General features: G+C 38.6%; 1 protein-coding gene across 4 annotated transcripts in view; it reads left to right on the top strand.

Moving 5' to 3' along the window:
• The window catches only part of LOC307144887 (uncharacterized protein), a 264,729-nt gene that overhangs the window by 171,135 nt on the left and 78,381 nt on the right, over window positions 1–15,213 (top strand). The window lies entirely within an intron of this gene.

Here is a 15,213-nt window from a genome sequence, read left to right as displayed (position 1 = left end):
AAGAAAAGTTGATAATGAATGTAGTGTTTTTAACAAGACATGGACTGCCAAGTACTTCTTCACAGAAATTAAAGGTAACGCTGTGTGCTTGATTTGCGGTACACAGGTCGCTGTGTTAAAAGATTACAATTTGAATCGGCACTACACGACTAAACACGAGGATAAATACAGAAATCTGTCTGAAAAAGAGCGCGCAAGTGTGTCTGATGCGTTGCTAGCAAAACTGCACACTCAACAAGGACTTTTTACAAAACTTTACACCACCAGAGAAGCAGCCGTTAGGACAAGTTATGTCATTTCTCACAAAATCGCCAGAAAAAGTAAGGCATTTTCGGACGGAGAGTTTATTAAGGAGTGCTTATTGGACTCGGTTGCACTGATGTGCCCGGAGAAAAAGGACGCGTTTGAGAACATCTCACTCTCCCGACGCACTGTGACGAGGCGGGTTGAGGACATCGGTGGAAACTTGGAGCTTCAGCTGAAGAACAGAGCTGCAGACTTTGACTGTTTTTCTCTGGCTTTGGACGAGAGCTGCGATGTGCGTGATACCGCTCAGCTTCTCATCTTCTTACGTGGAATGACTGCAGACTTTCAAGTCACGGAGGAGCTGGCATCCATGCAGTCAATGAAAGGGACAACCACTGGTAATGACTTATTCAAAGAGGTAAATGAATGTTTGGACAAGTTAGGACTGAAATGGGAGAATCTGGCAGGTGTGACAACAGATGGTTGTCCAAATCTGACTGGGAAAAATGTCGGTCTTTTAAAGAGAATGCAGGATAAAGTGACAGAACTTAATCCTGTGCAGAAATTGACATTTTTGCATTGTATTATCCACCAGGAAGTGTTGTGTAAGACAGTGTTAAAGATGAACCATGTTGTTGATGCAGTAACTAAAACAGTTAACTTCATCAGAGCGAGAGCATTAAATCACAGACAATTTGTTGCTCTTTTGGAGGAAAATGAGATGGAACATGGTGACATCAGCTACCACTGCCCTGTCAGGTGGCTCAGCCTAGGCAAGGTACTGAAAAGTGTCTGGGACCTGAGAGAACAGATTCAGGATTTCTGTGTGAAGAAAGGACATGACATCCCAGAGCTTTCTGATGAGGACTGGGTGGCAGACCTCGGGTTTGCTGTGGATGTAACTGCACTAATGAATGAACTAAATGTCAAACTGCAGTGCAAGGGCCTTTTTGTGCATGAGATGTACAGTGCAGTGAAGGCTTTCATGAGGAAGTTGCAGCTTATCTCAAGCCAAGTGAAGGACAACCTTCTGACCCACTTGCCAACACTAAAGGAGGCCACACCATCAGCCGATCACATCCACAAGTACTCACCCATGTTAGAAGCACTGCATGCAGAGTTTTCAAGGCGATTTCAAGATTTCAAAGCTATAGAAAATGAAATGCACATGGTTTCTTCTCCCTTCAACTGCAATGTGGATAATGCTCCAAGTGATGTTCAGATGGAACTGATTGACCTGCAGTCTGACACACTTCTGGCAGAGCACTTCAGGTCAGCCTCACTGCTGGACTTTTATGCCTCCCTCAAAGAAGAGAACTTCCCACACCTGAGGAGGCATGCTCAGAGGATTCTAGTCCTCTTTGGATCTACTTATGTATGTGAACAGACATTCTCAGTGATGAAGTTCAACAAATCCAAACACAGATCTTCTATCACTGATGACCACCTCTCAGCTGTCCTTCGTATAGCCACCTCAGACATGCAGCCAGATTTCAGTGCCCTTGTTCAAGCCCAGAACAGACTGGATTATTCTCACTGAAAGGGTAAAATGAGGAGGAAAACATTACAATTTATTACATGTCTATAAACATGTTGCCCTTGTTTAAGCCCAGAACTGACTGTGTTAATTGTACTGAAAAGGTAAAATGAGGAGGAAAACATTACAAGTTGCTGTGTTGTTACATTTCTATAAACCTTTTGTTATTCTTTGTTTTTGAAGATTAACAAGTTCAAATTAAATTGCACTGATTCAGTGATTGTTTTTGTTTTATTTGACCTACGCACCACAATTTCACTTAGCCTAATATAAACAGAATTTTATTTTAGTTTTATTCTACTGATTACCAGTACCAGCTATTCATAATATATAATTAAGGGAATTGTACAATGGAAGAAAGCTGAGCAGAATTAAGTGTTATTGTTGGTGTGGCCCTCTGACACGATTCAGGTTTCTCAAGTGGCCCCTTGTCAAAATTAATTGCCCACCCCTGTGTTAGGCCTTTGACCTAGACAAGGTGTGACAGAAGTAAACTTACAAATGAACATTTAATTAGAAATAAATTAAAATAATAATACAAAAAGTAATTAAAGACAAAGAAAAGAAAAACAATACAAGAGAAGAGGAAAAGACGAAAGACACCAAGGTCCAACTCAGACCTAGTCTTCAGGACGCCCACATGCAGCTCAACGGCTAACCCGTCTACCCGCGTCCGATGTAATTCTTCCATATGACTTTATCCAAACACTCCCCAAGAATAATTTTTAATCAAATTATTACTTACCAAATAATTAAACTCATCCAATTATCTCTCACCTAACTGTTTTACCAAATAGGCCTACCAAAGGATTGACTGAGCCTTTCTCAGTTTGATCCCGGACGAGCCCCCATAATGTTACGACCACCTAGGTGAAGCAACATTACAAAAGATGTGCTGTTAACGTGGAAATCACGTAACTAATGACAAACGAGGCCTCAGTTTGTGTGGAATACTTCAACGGTTCCGGATAAAGGGAGTTCGAAACTTGCGCCACCTTGTGGGTGTTTTTCGGTATTAGTAGAAGCAGTAGTAGAACTAGTGTCAGAGAGTTAGAGAGATGTGTCATTGTCGTTATTGTGTCATATAGGGCTGTATATTATTACATTATATCAGGTTAGATGAGTTATAGTATATTTTTTATTGTTAATTATATTAGCTATATTATAGTATTGTTATATTAATTAGATCATATTAGTTGGATTGCTTTGGATGTTTGGATTTGGACTGCTTGTTGATTTGGATTGCCCTTTTGGATTTGTTTGCTTTTTGTGAGCTCCTCCGTTTTCCTGGTAATGGAGCCAACAAAAAAAAAAAAAGAGGAAATTCTGCCCTGGCTCGACTTTGCCCTGACTGACCCTGTCTGGGAGTGTTTTGAAATGGTTGCTCACAATAAGGTACGTATGTGTAATTTTTTTTCTACTGTCTTGATATGGGGGGTGGGGTCGAGGGTCGAGGCCAGCATTTACCCGCTATAAAGTTACCATAAATTTCGCAGCTTTAAAAAACAATCATCATTCCTAATGCCGAAACATGACAGCCAATACGAGTCAGAGTAACGTTAGGGCAGAAATGTTTTCAAAGTCTTTTACACCGCGAGTCTGACAACTGGACACACTGCCGAACAAAGAACCGCACGTCGGAAAGCAAGCCTGAGGTAAGTTAGCTTACAATGTTAACTGACCTGTCAGATACAGACAGCGATGTTGCCAATGTCATTATTTTGACATAGAAGTGGGCGGGATCATCGCGGGCGCGGGCGCCGTGAGCTCTGAGCGAGCAGGAACGAGTAACATAAGTGAGTTGTCACCGAAAAAGATGGATAACGCAAAAAAGCTGTCGGGGGCTAAAAATAGAAAAAGAAAGAGGGGAAATGAGATGGCATGTCAACTGATGCGACAGCAGCTAAATAAGTGGATGGTGAAAGGTTACAGGTAGGATTTTGTTTTGTGTGACGTCCAGGCATGCAGGCTAATGCCATCGGGACTACCGGGAGATTCCCGGTGGGCCGACGTGCTTTTTGGGCCTATACATCTCATACTTTTTTTTTTTTTTTTTTTTTGTCTTAACGGCCCATAAAACTCGTACATCGGCGGCCCATAAGTTTTGTTTTGCTTATTTGGCGGCGCTGGGTTAGACAGTGCGTAATTAGTGTGTAATGCATTGGTCAAAAAAAAAAAGTCAGTTCTAGTTTTTTTTCTGACACCCCATGAAAGACGTAGGCTAGATCAGCGGCCCATTGGTTCTTTTCTTGATTGACACTGGGCTAGCCCAATCACATCTTTAATGTGAAGTATAGAAATATACTCTTTCAAGTATAGAAATTAGTACAAAACTAATTATGAAAGTTTCCTTTATTTTTCAGTGCATTTGTTTTACAATATTTGGCTATTACTATCATGGGATTAATATTATAACTATTATTGTAGTAGTAATGTAGACAGACACTGTAACTAAAAGAGTTTTGAATTTTTCTTTGTTTAATTTGCACCAGATTGATGAATTTAACATTAAAAAGCACAAAATTTATATATTTACGCATATTTACGGATATATGCATCCTTCTCACCTTTTTTACCCCTGACCTGTTTTCATGCCTGTATATTTCTTTATGTGAATTATCACATTAGTGATTAGTACTGTGAACCATTGTTAATGGATTTTTTTTCTTTGTACCTCTATTATTGTTGACCTTTGGGCTTTGGCATCTGCTGGATGGCACGGTTGATCACAGTAGCAGGAGCTCTAGTGCAACAGTAGACGCTACTGTAGAAGTGGACCGGTATTTATCAGAAGTGAATCTCACAAGATCTGAGGATCAACTAGTCTATTGGGCTCAACAGAAGCATCTGTATCCTCACTTATACCAGCTGGCACTGGCATTTTTATGTTCCCCCGCATCCTCTGTTCCTTGTGAAAGGATCTTTTCCAAGGCTGGAGAGGTTTTGTCCAAGAAGAGGAATTGTCTAAACCACTACATCCCCAGTCCCATAAGCACCACACTTCACTTAAACTAGTAACCATTCACTGCACAAAAAAACCCAGAAACCGAATTCTTCACGTTTCCCACTCCAGACTGTTCATAACGAATTAATTTGTGTAAAAATTGCACATTAGTTACACAGAAATAAAGTGGTTTACCTTTAGGTCTATTTCACAAAAGAAAGTGGACACACTTATTACTTATAGTCGTGTCTTTTTCTGTTTATTTGGTACTTACAGGACATTTACATTACATTTAGAAAGAATGATCATTTCTACAAATATGCCACCAAAAATACAACCTGAGGAGTTTTAGCCTTTATGATTTGTCTGATTTCTTCAAGCGTTCATATTTAATATTTAGCGTAAAATATGTCTACCTTATACGGTGATCAGAATCCTCATCGTATCACAAACAGAAGGCATTCAAACATGAAAGTGAGGTTTGAGGTAAATTATTTTAAAAGTCTTTAATGCTGACAGAATCACCCGGTGATCAGGTAAACTCCGCCTCGGTTCGTAACCACTCCTCTAGCCCGAGTCGGCCAGCTTTGGACCAAGGTATTTGCCGGGCCAAAAAACCCTGGCTAAAAAGCCCCGGAAGTGACAGTGGAAACGCGACTGGCCCTGGCACGCACTGGCACGCCCGATTTTGGCCCAAGAGTGGAAACGCGGCTATGAGTTCTGCTGACATTCACACGAGTAAAGTATAAGCCAGTTGACTTGTACTATGTGTGTGGGTTCAGATTATACAGTTATATACAGGCTATGTCTTATAGGTTATATGTTATATAGGAAGTTGTAGAATTAAAGAGATTATACACTCACCTAAAGGATTATTAGGAACACCTGTTCAGTTTTTCATTAATGCAATTATCTAATCAACCAATCACATGGCAGTTGCTTCAATGCATTTAGGGGTGTGGTCCTGGTCAAGACAATCTCCTGAACTCCAAACTGAATGTCAGAATGGGAAAGAAAGGTGATTTAAGCAATTTTGAGCGTGGCATGGTTGTTGGTGCCAGACGGGCCGGTCTGAGTATTTCACAATCTGCTCAGTTACTGGGATTTTCATGCACAACCATTTCTAGGGTTTACAAAGAATGGTGTGAAAAGGGAAAAACATCCAGTATGCGGCAGTCCTGTGGGCAAAAATGCCTTGTTGATGCTAGAGGTCAGAGGAGAATGGGCCGACTGATTCAAGCTGATAGAAGAGCAACTTTGACTGAAATAACCACTCATTACAACCGAGGTATGCAGCAAAGCATTTGTGAAGCCACAACACGCACAACCTTGAGGCGGATGGGCTACAACAGCAGAAGACCCCACCGGGTACCACTCATCTCCACTACAAATAGGAAAAAGAGGCTACAATTTGCACGAGCTCACCAAAATTGGACAGTTGAAGACTGGAAAAATGTTGCCTGGTCTGATGAGTCTCGATTTCTGTTGAGACATTCAGATGGTAGAGTCAGAATTTGGCGTAAACAGAATGAGAACATGGATCCATCATGCCTTGTTACCACTGTGCAGGCTGGTGGTGGTGGTGTAATGGTGTGGGGGGTGTTTTCTTGGCACACTTTAGGCCCCTTAGTGCCAATTGGGCATCGTTTAAATGCCACGGCCTACCTGAGCATTGTTTCTGACCATGTCCATCCCTTTATGACCACCATGTACCCATCCTCTGATGGCTACTTCCAGCAGGATAATGCACCATGTCACAAAGCTCGAATCATTTCAAATTGGTTTCTTGAACATGACAATGAGTTCACTGTACTAAAATGGCCCCCACAGTCACCAGATCTCAACCCAATAGAGCATCTTTGGGATGTGGTGGAACGGGACCTTCGTGCCCTGGATGTGCATCCCACAAATCTCCATCAACTGCAAGATGCTATCCTATCAATATGGGCCAACATTTCTAAAGAATGCTTTCAGCACCTTGTTGAATCAATGCCACGTAGAATTAAGGCAGTTCTGAAGGTGAAAGGGGGTCAAACACAGTATTAATATGGTGTTCCTAATAATCCTTTAGGTGAGTGTATATTTCTGTTTTATGTTCTGTTTTCCAAAAAAATGTGGAAACATTACTATTTTTGATGCTTTTGAAAGAAGTTTCTTATATGCTCATCAAGCCTGCATTTATTCATTGATGAATAAAAAGTAAAAATAAAAACTATTTATTTAAAATAGAAATATTTTGTAACAATAAAAACTACTGTTTAAAAGTTTGGGGTCAGTATATTCTTTATTCATTATTTTCTTTCTTTTTTTAAATAAATAAATAAATTCTTTTATTCAGTAAGGATGTTAAATTATTATTATAAAAAAAAAAAAAAAAGCATATTAGAATGGTTTCTGAAGGATCATGTGACACTGAAGACTGGAGTAATGATGCTGAAAATACAGCTTTGATCACAGGAATAAATTATATTTTAAAGGAGTGGTTGATTATAATTTAACTTTTCTAACCTCAGTTAGTGTGTAATGTTGTTGTTTGAGCATAAACAACATCTGCAGAGTTACAACGCTCAAAGCAAAGGGAGATATTTGCTTTTAAAGAAATAGATTTTTAAGGACTACAACGAACGGCTGGTAGAGACTACACCACATTCCTCCCGGGTTAGTGACATCACAAACCCTAACATTTACATAAACCCCGCTTTTGGAAAATTATTATCAAGGCAGATTATGCTAATTAATGACTAGAAGATAACTACACATAAGCTGCATAAATTCATCAACTAACCTTTCAGAAATGTTGTCTACATGTTGTCACTTCTTCTTGAGTCTCTCCATCATTGTCTGACTCCGGTTTGAACATAAACGGCTAAAAGTTTTTGAAATGTTCAGCGCATGTCTGTGTGAGGTAAAAGGACACAAGCTGTTGAAGCTCCGCCCCCTGTGCTGGGAGCAGCAGCTCATTTGCATTTAAAGGATCAGACACAAAAACGGTGCGTTTTTTCTCACCCTCAAAAAGTGACAATTTTAAGATGCTATATAAAATATCTGTGGGGTATTATGAGCTAAAACTTCACATACACACTCTGGGGACATCTGATATTTATTTTTCATCTTGTAAAAGGCCATTATGCCACCACTTTAAAGTAGGCCTATATTAAAATAGAAAACCATTATTTTAAATTATAATAATATTTCACAATATTACTATTTGTTCCCAGTATTTTTTGATCAAATGTAGGCTTGATGAGCATGAGAGACTTATTTCAAAAACATTAAAAATAATAATGCTCCCAACCTTTTGATCGATAGGCTACTGTATGTTTATATGAGTAGCACAGTAGTCCTGTGAGTCGCAACATGTAGTTCCTCGACATAGAGAAATTACAATAAAGCATTAAAATCTTCGAATCTCCTCACATTCTTTGTTCAGACTGCCCCACAGCACCTTGATGGGGCATTAGCCATTGGGGGAGTGTCTTTTGTCTCCCCTGGTGTGAATCACATGCATATTCATGGCCATTAACACTCCCATTAATACAACAGTGCTGACACAAAAACTGACTTACAAAATTTAAATCTTTATATTACTGTTTGTGAATGAGTGGTCAGAATGGTTTTCACACCATTTTGTAGTAAAAATTCTAGACTACAAGATTGATAACTCAAAAGTCTTGTGAAGAACTATTCAGTATGCCTATGTGTTTTATGGCCTTACTGCAGTGACAATTTTTCCCCAAAACTTACTAACCACCACTCATAATCTTTATATTCTACATGGACATCCATTTTGCTCACATATTATTGTAGAAGAGTTTGTGCTGAATACAGCAAAATTACATGTTGGTCAATAGTATGTTATAAGTAGCTGAAATAAACACAAATGTCAGGGCATGTCAAAACATCTCAAGGACCCCCAAAACACGTCAGACCCCCTAGGGGTTAAATGCCTATAATTCAATTAAAGAAAAGCAAATTAAAAACTAAACGAAAGAGCCGACTGTTAGCCTACTGTACAGTACTGTTATTTCTTTATGGTATTAGTCTTTATCATCTCAAAAGTGGTGTTATTATCAGAAATTAGCTCTATATTTCCAGCCCTGTTAAAGTACCAATTCTTCAATTCAGCTCATAGAGAAGCTGAATGAATATTGATGAGGGTTAATTGCTATAATCAGACAATTGAATGTGGGCAAATTAGAGACAATGTCATAGTTTGCAAATCAGAGATATGAAGATTTTTATCTAAAACTACACGTGTTGCTAAAATTCTGCCAACATTCTTCAAAATTACAGAATTTTCCTTTTTGGGTGAACTGTCCCTTTAATGAGTTTTTATTAATATGGAAATATGAAAAAAATTAAATTAAATTAACGCAATTCCCCCCAATTTCCATCAATCCTCAACATGCCTCTATGTAATTTTAACTAATTTCTCTGTCAGATGATGTCGCTATGTTGCAAGAAATTCCATCTATTGATTTATCAGAATATCAAACTATTTACTTGAATGTGACTGATCTAAATATTAACTTTGCTTATTTAGTAAACATTGGGTTACAGTTTTTCTTATGAGACTGTAGATTAGATAATTGGGTGAAACTCTTCTCACATGTAGAGCACTGGTGCGGCTTCTCTCCAGTATGAACTCTCTCATGATCTTTCAGATGTCCTGACTGAGAGAAACTCTTTCCACAGTGTGAGCACTTGTACGGTTTCTCTCCAGTATGAACTCTCTCATGAGTTTTCATGTTTCCTGACTGGGTGAAACTCTTTCCACAGTGTGAGCACTTGTACGGTTTCTCGCCAGTGTGAACTCTCTGGTGTTTTTTTAATTTGCTGGAGATGATGAAGGTCTTTCCACAATCAAAGCACATATAAGGTCTCACACCATGAATACGCTCATGCACTTTTAAAGATGCAAGTTTTGAAAAACCCTTTCCACATAAAGAACAAAAGAGAGGCTTCACATCTGCATGAATTGTAAGGTGTCTTCTTAAGTTTGATTTCAGAACAAATGTTTTCTCACATTGATCACAGCTGAATGATTTCACTCCAGAGTGATAATGCATATGGTCTGTGAGATTACTTTTTTGAGTGAAACTCTTTCCACACTGAGAGCATGTGAACGGTTTTTCTCCAGTGTGAATTCTCATGTGCACATTTAATCCTCTTTTCTCAATGAAACTCTTTCCACACTGAGTGCATGTATGAGGCTTCTCTCCAGTGTGAATTCTCATGTGTCTCTTAAGATCTGATTTATATCTGCAACTCTTTCCACAATCAGAGCAGGTTAAAGATCTGTTGACTCCAGTTTTTCGAGCTTGTTTTTGTGTAAAATTCGTTCTTTTCCCATCTTCATTTGTTAAACGATGAGGTTTTTGCTGTTCGTCTTCATTCGCTTCCACCCGGTCTAAAATCAACATATTAAATTCACATAATTCAATAAAAGAAGGACAAATGAGAAACAAAAAGATATATGGTTCAGTTTAAAAAAACTCAACAAAAAAAGTAATGTCCCATTTTCAGGATACTGTATTTCAAAGATAATTTTGTAAAATCCAAATTAGCTCTTCAGATCTTTATTGGACAGTTTAAACAATGTTTTTCATGCTTGTTCAATGAACCTTTAAGGTTATAATTATTGCACATGCACCATGGAACAGTCCTTAAGACACAAATCCTCAGTTTCGCAGAAAAGGTTTAAGCTAGTCTCAGACTAAAATACAGGTTTGAGCTGTTGTAAGTGAAATCAACTTGCACTGACATATCTTAAAATATGTCACTGCCATTGTTTTGTCTCAAGAATTAAATGTCTTAATTGAACTAAGGCTTAATCTTGGCTTAATCTAAGCCCTGTCTGTGAAACCAGGCCTAGCACTTCACCGGTGGAAGAAAATTAATGTCACATTAACATTAAAGAGACCTTTCTATGACTCTGAAAAACACCATTAGAAAGATCCTCAGGGTCTCTGATCACCTGTGTGAACATGCCATAGTCCTGCTTCAGGAGGCATGAGGATTGTAGATGCGAACAGAGCAATAAACAGCCGTGTCTGTAATGAAGGACACCAAAGACAGCGCTACAGGGAGACAGGAAGATCAGCTGATCATCCTTTCTAATGCCAAACTACATGTAACTACATTATGAACCCTCAGATCTGTTTAGGAATATGCAAGTAGCTTGGTGGAAAAGTGAAGTAACAATATTTACACATAATAAGAAATTTGCTGGAAAAAGGTAGTTAAAAAGTTAGAGGACGTTTCTTTTGTGCTGAGTTTGGAATCTAGTTTTAGATGTATTGTTCTACACCAACCTGTTTGCTCCTCTGTATCTTCATCTTTTATTCTGCAGGGTTCTTCCTCGAACTTCATCTTTACAATAGGATGTCAGCAGTTTCTCCTGGAGTAATTCCTCCTGCTTGCTTCTTCTTCTGTGGGAAGATGGGAATATTCCCCAGCATTTAAACTCGCATAGACGGCTGTGGGAGCGGCTTCACTGACTGAAGGAGTTAATTGTGGATTGTGAATTGCTCACTTAGCAAATGATCATCACACTTAAAATCCATCTCAATTATCCAGGTGCAAATGTTTGCTCAAATAGTCGTTTAGAGACAATCAGTACTCATCTTGCTGGATCGGTCTGCTGTTTTTGACACAGTTAACCACCAAAACCTCCTGTGAACCCTCATGATGAAAGGCATCTCAGGAACTACACTCCAGTGATTCAAGTCTTGCCTCTCAGTAGGTCCTTCAGGGTGTCGTGGAGGGGTGAAGTGTCTAAATCGCAACATCTAGATACCGGGGTGCCTCAGGGCTCAGTGCTTGGACCACTTCTCTTTTTCATCTACATGTTATCACTAGGATCTGTCATTCAGAAACATGGCATTTCCTATCACTGCTATCCTGATGATACACAACTCTACCTCTCATTCCAACCAGATGATCCAACAGTAGCTGCTCAGTATTCCAAAATATACTCTGAAAATACATTTCAAATATATTTCTTTTGTGTATGGGTTAGCTCTGAAATGGTTCTCTTCCTATTTGAAAGATAGGACCTTTTCAGGCAGTTTAGGGGATTATTCGTCTACGGTTACCCCTCTTGTGTATGAGTTCCTCAGGGTTCTATCTTGGGACCAGTTTTATTTTCAGTTCTATTTTTGAGAAATTTTGGATTTACTATCATCTGTATGCGAATGATCCTCAAATTTATTTACCACTGAAGCATGGGCATAAATGTGCCATTCAATCCCTGCACGAATGTTTGACTGAGGTTAAGTGCTGGTTGGCAAATAACTTTCTCCAATTAAATGAGGATAAGACAGATATGATTTTATTTGGTAATAAGGGGTGTGCAGAGGATGTTTATGGGATTGTTTCCTGGGAAGAATCTGTCTAGCGTGAGAAATCTTGGTGTCATTTTTGACTCCAAGCTTAAATTTGAACGGCAAATCAATGCTGTTGTTAAGAATATTTTTTTCCATCTTAGATCCGTATCTAAATTGAAGTCTCTCCTCTCGTTTGAAGAAATGGAGAAGGTTGTTCATGCCTTTGTGTAATCCTGTTTGCATTATTGTCCTAGGGAAAGCAAGAACTGATAAGAATGTACCGTATTTTCCGGACTATAAGTCACACTTTTTTTCATAGTTTGGCTGGTCCTGCGACTTATAATCAGGTGCGACTTATATATCAAAATTAATTCAGACTGAGATGAACCAAGAGAAAACATTACCGTCTACAGCCGCAAGAGGGCGCTCTAGTTGGCGGAGTTGTTCAGAAGCGACACCAAGGGATGAAGAAAATGATTTGGAATGAGATCGCGGGAGCTTGGTGAACTTGTTTACTGGTAAATTTCTTGCTGGCTTATGTTAATTTAGCCTATTCAGCCTCCCAGGTATATGTTCTTTATGCTATTGTGTAGCTGAATAACTGTTAAAGGAGAACTCCGGTCAATTTTAACATTGAGCTCATTTTTTTGTACATTTGGAGTGCTGTCAATACAGAGAACAACGACAAAAGTCGGTGTTGCCTACACCGAGTTATTCTATTTTTAAAATTTGCACCCTGTTGACTTCAATGGGGCAAGTACTAAACCTGCTTTTAGCCTCTTAACATCCTTGATGTGTCATTACAAGTGCACAGAAAATGTGAGTGATTCCTTCTGAGTGAACACGAGTGAATCTGACTGCAGTAGATGTGAAAGAAATGTATAAAAATGATGTTATTTAAGCCAGCGCAAATACCTTTGTTTACATCCTGTTTTTCGGTTGAAGTCCAAAGTAGTCGATTGCAGAGTTCACACGCATAGGTTTAATACCTATGATCACGCGCGTGAACTCGGCAATCGACTACTTTGGACTTCAACCGAAAAACAGGATGTAAACAAAGGTATTTGCGCTGGCTTAAATAACATCATTTTTATACATTTCTTTCACATCTACTGCAGTCAGACTCACTCGTGTTCACTCTGAAGGAATCACTCACATTTTCTGTGCACTTGTAATGACACATCAAGGATGTTAAGAGGCTAAAAGCAGGTTTAGTACTTGCCCCATTGAAGTCAACAGGGTGCAAATTTTAAAAATAGAATAACTCGGTGTAGGCAACACCGATTTTTGTCGTTGTTCTCTGTATTGGCAGCACTCCAAATGTACAAAAAAATGAGCTCAATGTTAAAATTGACCGGAGTTCTCCTTTAATGTGTTGCGTTAACACACCGGACACCTAACGTTATTCAGGCTGTTGTTCTGTGTGCTACTGTGTTTGATTAAATGTCTGTTCTTGGTCTTGGATTTTGTGAAATAAATTTCTAAATAAATGCGACTTATAGTCCAGTGCGACTTATATATGTTTTTTTCCTCTTCATGACGCATTTTTTGACTGATGCGACTTATACTCCGAAGCGACTTATAGTCCGAAAAATACGGTAAAATGTGTACCTTGAAATGCAATGTAAGTCGCTTTGGATAAAAGTGCCAAATGCATAAATGTAAATGTATACATGTGAGTCAGGGCTCTCTCTAGCTTGCAGCTTGTTCAGAACTCAGCTGCCAGACTTTTAACGGGTACTAAGAAGAGAGATTACTCCTGTGTTAATCAAACTGCATTGGTTACCAATACGATACAGAATAGAAATGTTGTTGTATGTTTTTAAGGCTCTGCATGGTCTAGTACCAGAGTATGTTTAATCAGTCTTTCTCAATCCAGTAGATCTCTGCGCCCAAATGATCAATTGCTCCTCATGGTTCTGTGATCTCGCATTCTCATAGTTCATAGTCTCATAGTAGATCTCGCATAGTTGATCGGGCCTTCTCTCCTGCAGCTCCTAGGCTCTGGAATGACCTTCCTCTGTCTGTTAAATCTTCTACCACATTGGGTGTATTTTATGCGTTTAAAACTTATTTGTTTGCTGTAGCATTTGAAAATGCTTTGTAAGCAGTGTATGTATGTTTGCATTGTTTTTATGTTTTTATCTTATCTTTTATCTTTTTCTGTACAGTACTTTGGTTCCACTTGTGGTGTTGAAAGTAGAGTTGAGTTGAGTTTGGCATGACCAGTAATGGATACCCTGACAGCAACAGTGTCGGCCCAGATCCGACTTACATCTGGTATGTGTTGAATCCACATCTACCAGATGTGGCCCGGATCTAGGCCGACACTTTGTTGCTGTCAGGGTAATAATCCAACCCTTATAATCTAACCCTAATAATCGCTTCGGTCAAGAAAAAGCATGAAATGAACATTCATAGTTGATTGACTAGGCAACATTTCTAATTTTCAATTAGTTTAAGTTTTTCAACTAGAATTTATATTTTATTTTATGTCATATTTATTTTGATTAGCATAGATGTTTTTAATAGTTTTTGTTTTTGTTAACTAATAACCCTGCCTGAAGGGCATAACATCCACAGAACTGCTATACTCTGTCAATTATCCAGAATGGAAGCTTGTTTCCGCCACAAAATAAAACATTTTAAAAGATAATTGCGACTTTTTATCTCACAATTTCGAGTTTACATCTCGCAATTCTGACTTTATTTCTCAGAATTGTGAGATATAAAGTCAGAATTGCGTGAAATAAAGTTGCAATTGTGTGTTATAAAGTCAGAATTGCGAGATATAATGTCAGAATTGCGTGAAATAAAGTCGCAATTGCGTGTTATAAAGTCAGATTTGCGAGATATAAACTCGCAATTGCGTGTTATAAAGTCAGAATTGCGAGATATAAAGTCAGAATTCTGACTTTTTTTTCTCGCAATTGCGACTTTATATCACGCAATTCTGACTTTATAACACATAATTGCGAGTTTATATCTCGCAATTCTGACATCTTTTCTCAGAATTGTGAGATATAAACTCACAATTGTGAGATATAAAGTCCAATTCTAAGGAAAAAAAAGACGGACTTTTTTTTTTTTTTTACCTCAGAATAGTTTGTATCTCACAATTCTGACTTTATAACACGCAATTGCTTCTTTATATCATG

This window comes from Squalius cephalus (genome assembly GCF_949319135.1).
Source record: "Squalius cephalus genome assembly, chromosome: 17".
Lineage (NCBI taxonomy): Eukaryota > Metazoa > Chordata > Actinopteri > Cypriniformes > Leuciscidae > Squalius > Squalius cephalus.
The sequence above is the reverse complement of the archived record's forward strand: the minus strand, read 5'-3'. Positions and strand labels throughout refer to the sequence as shown.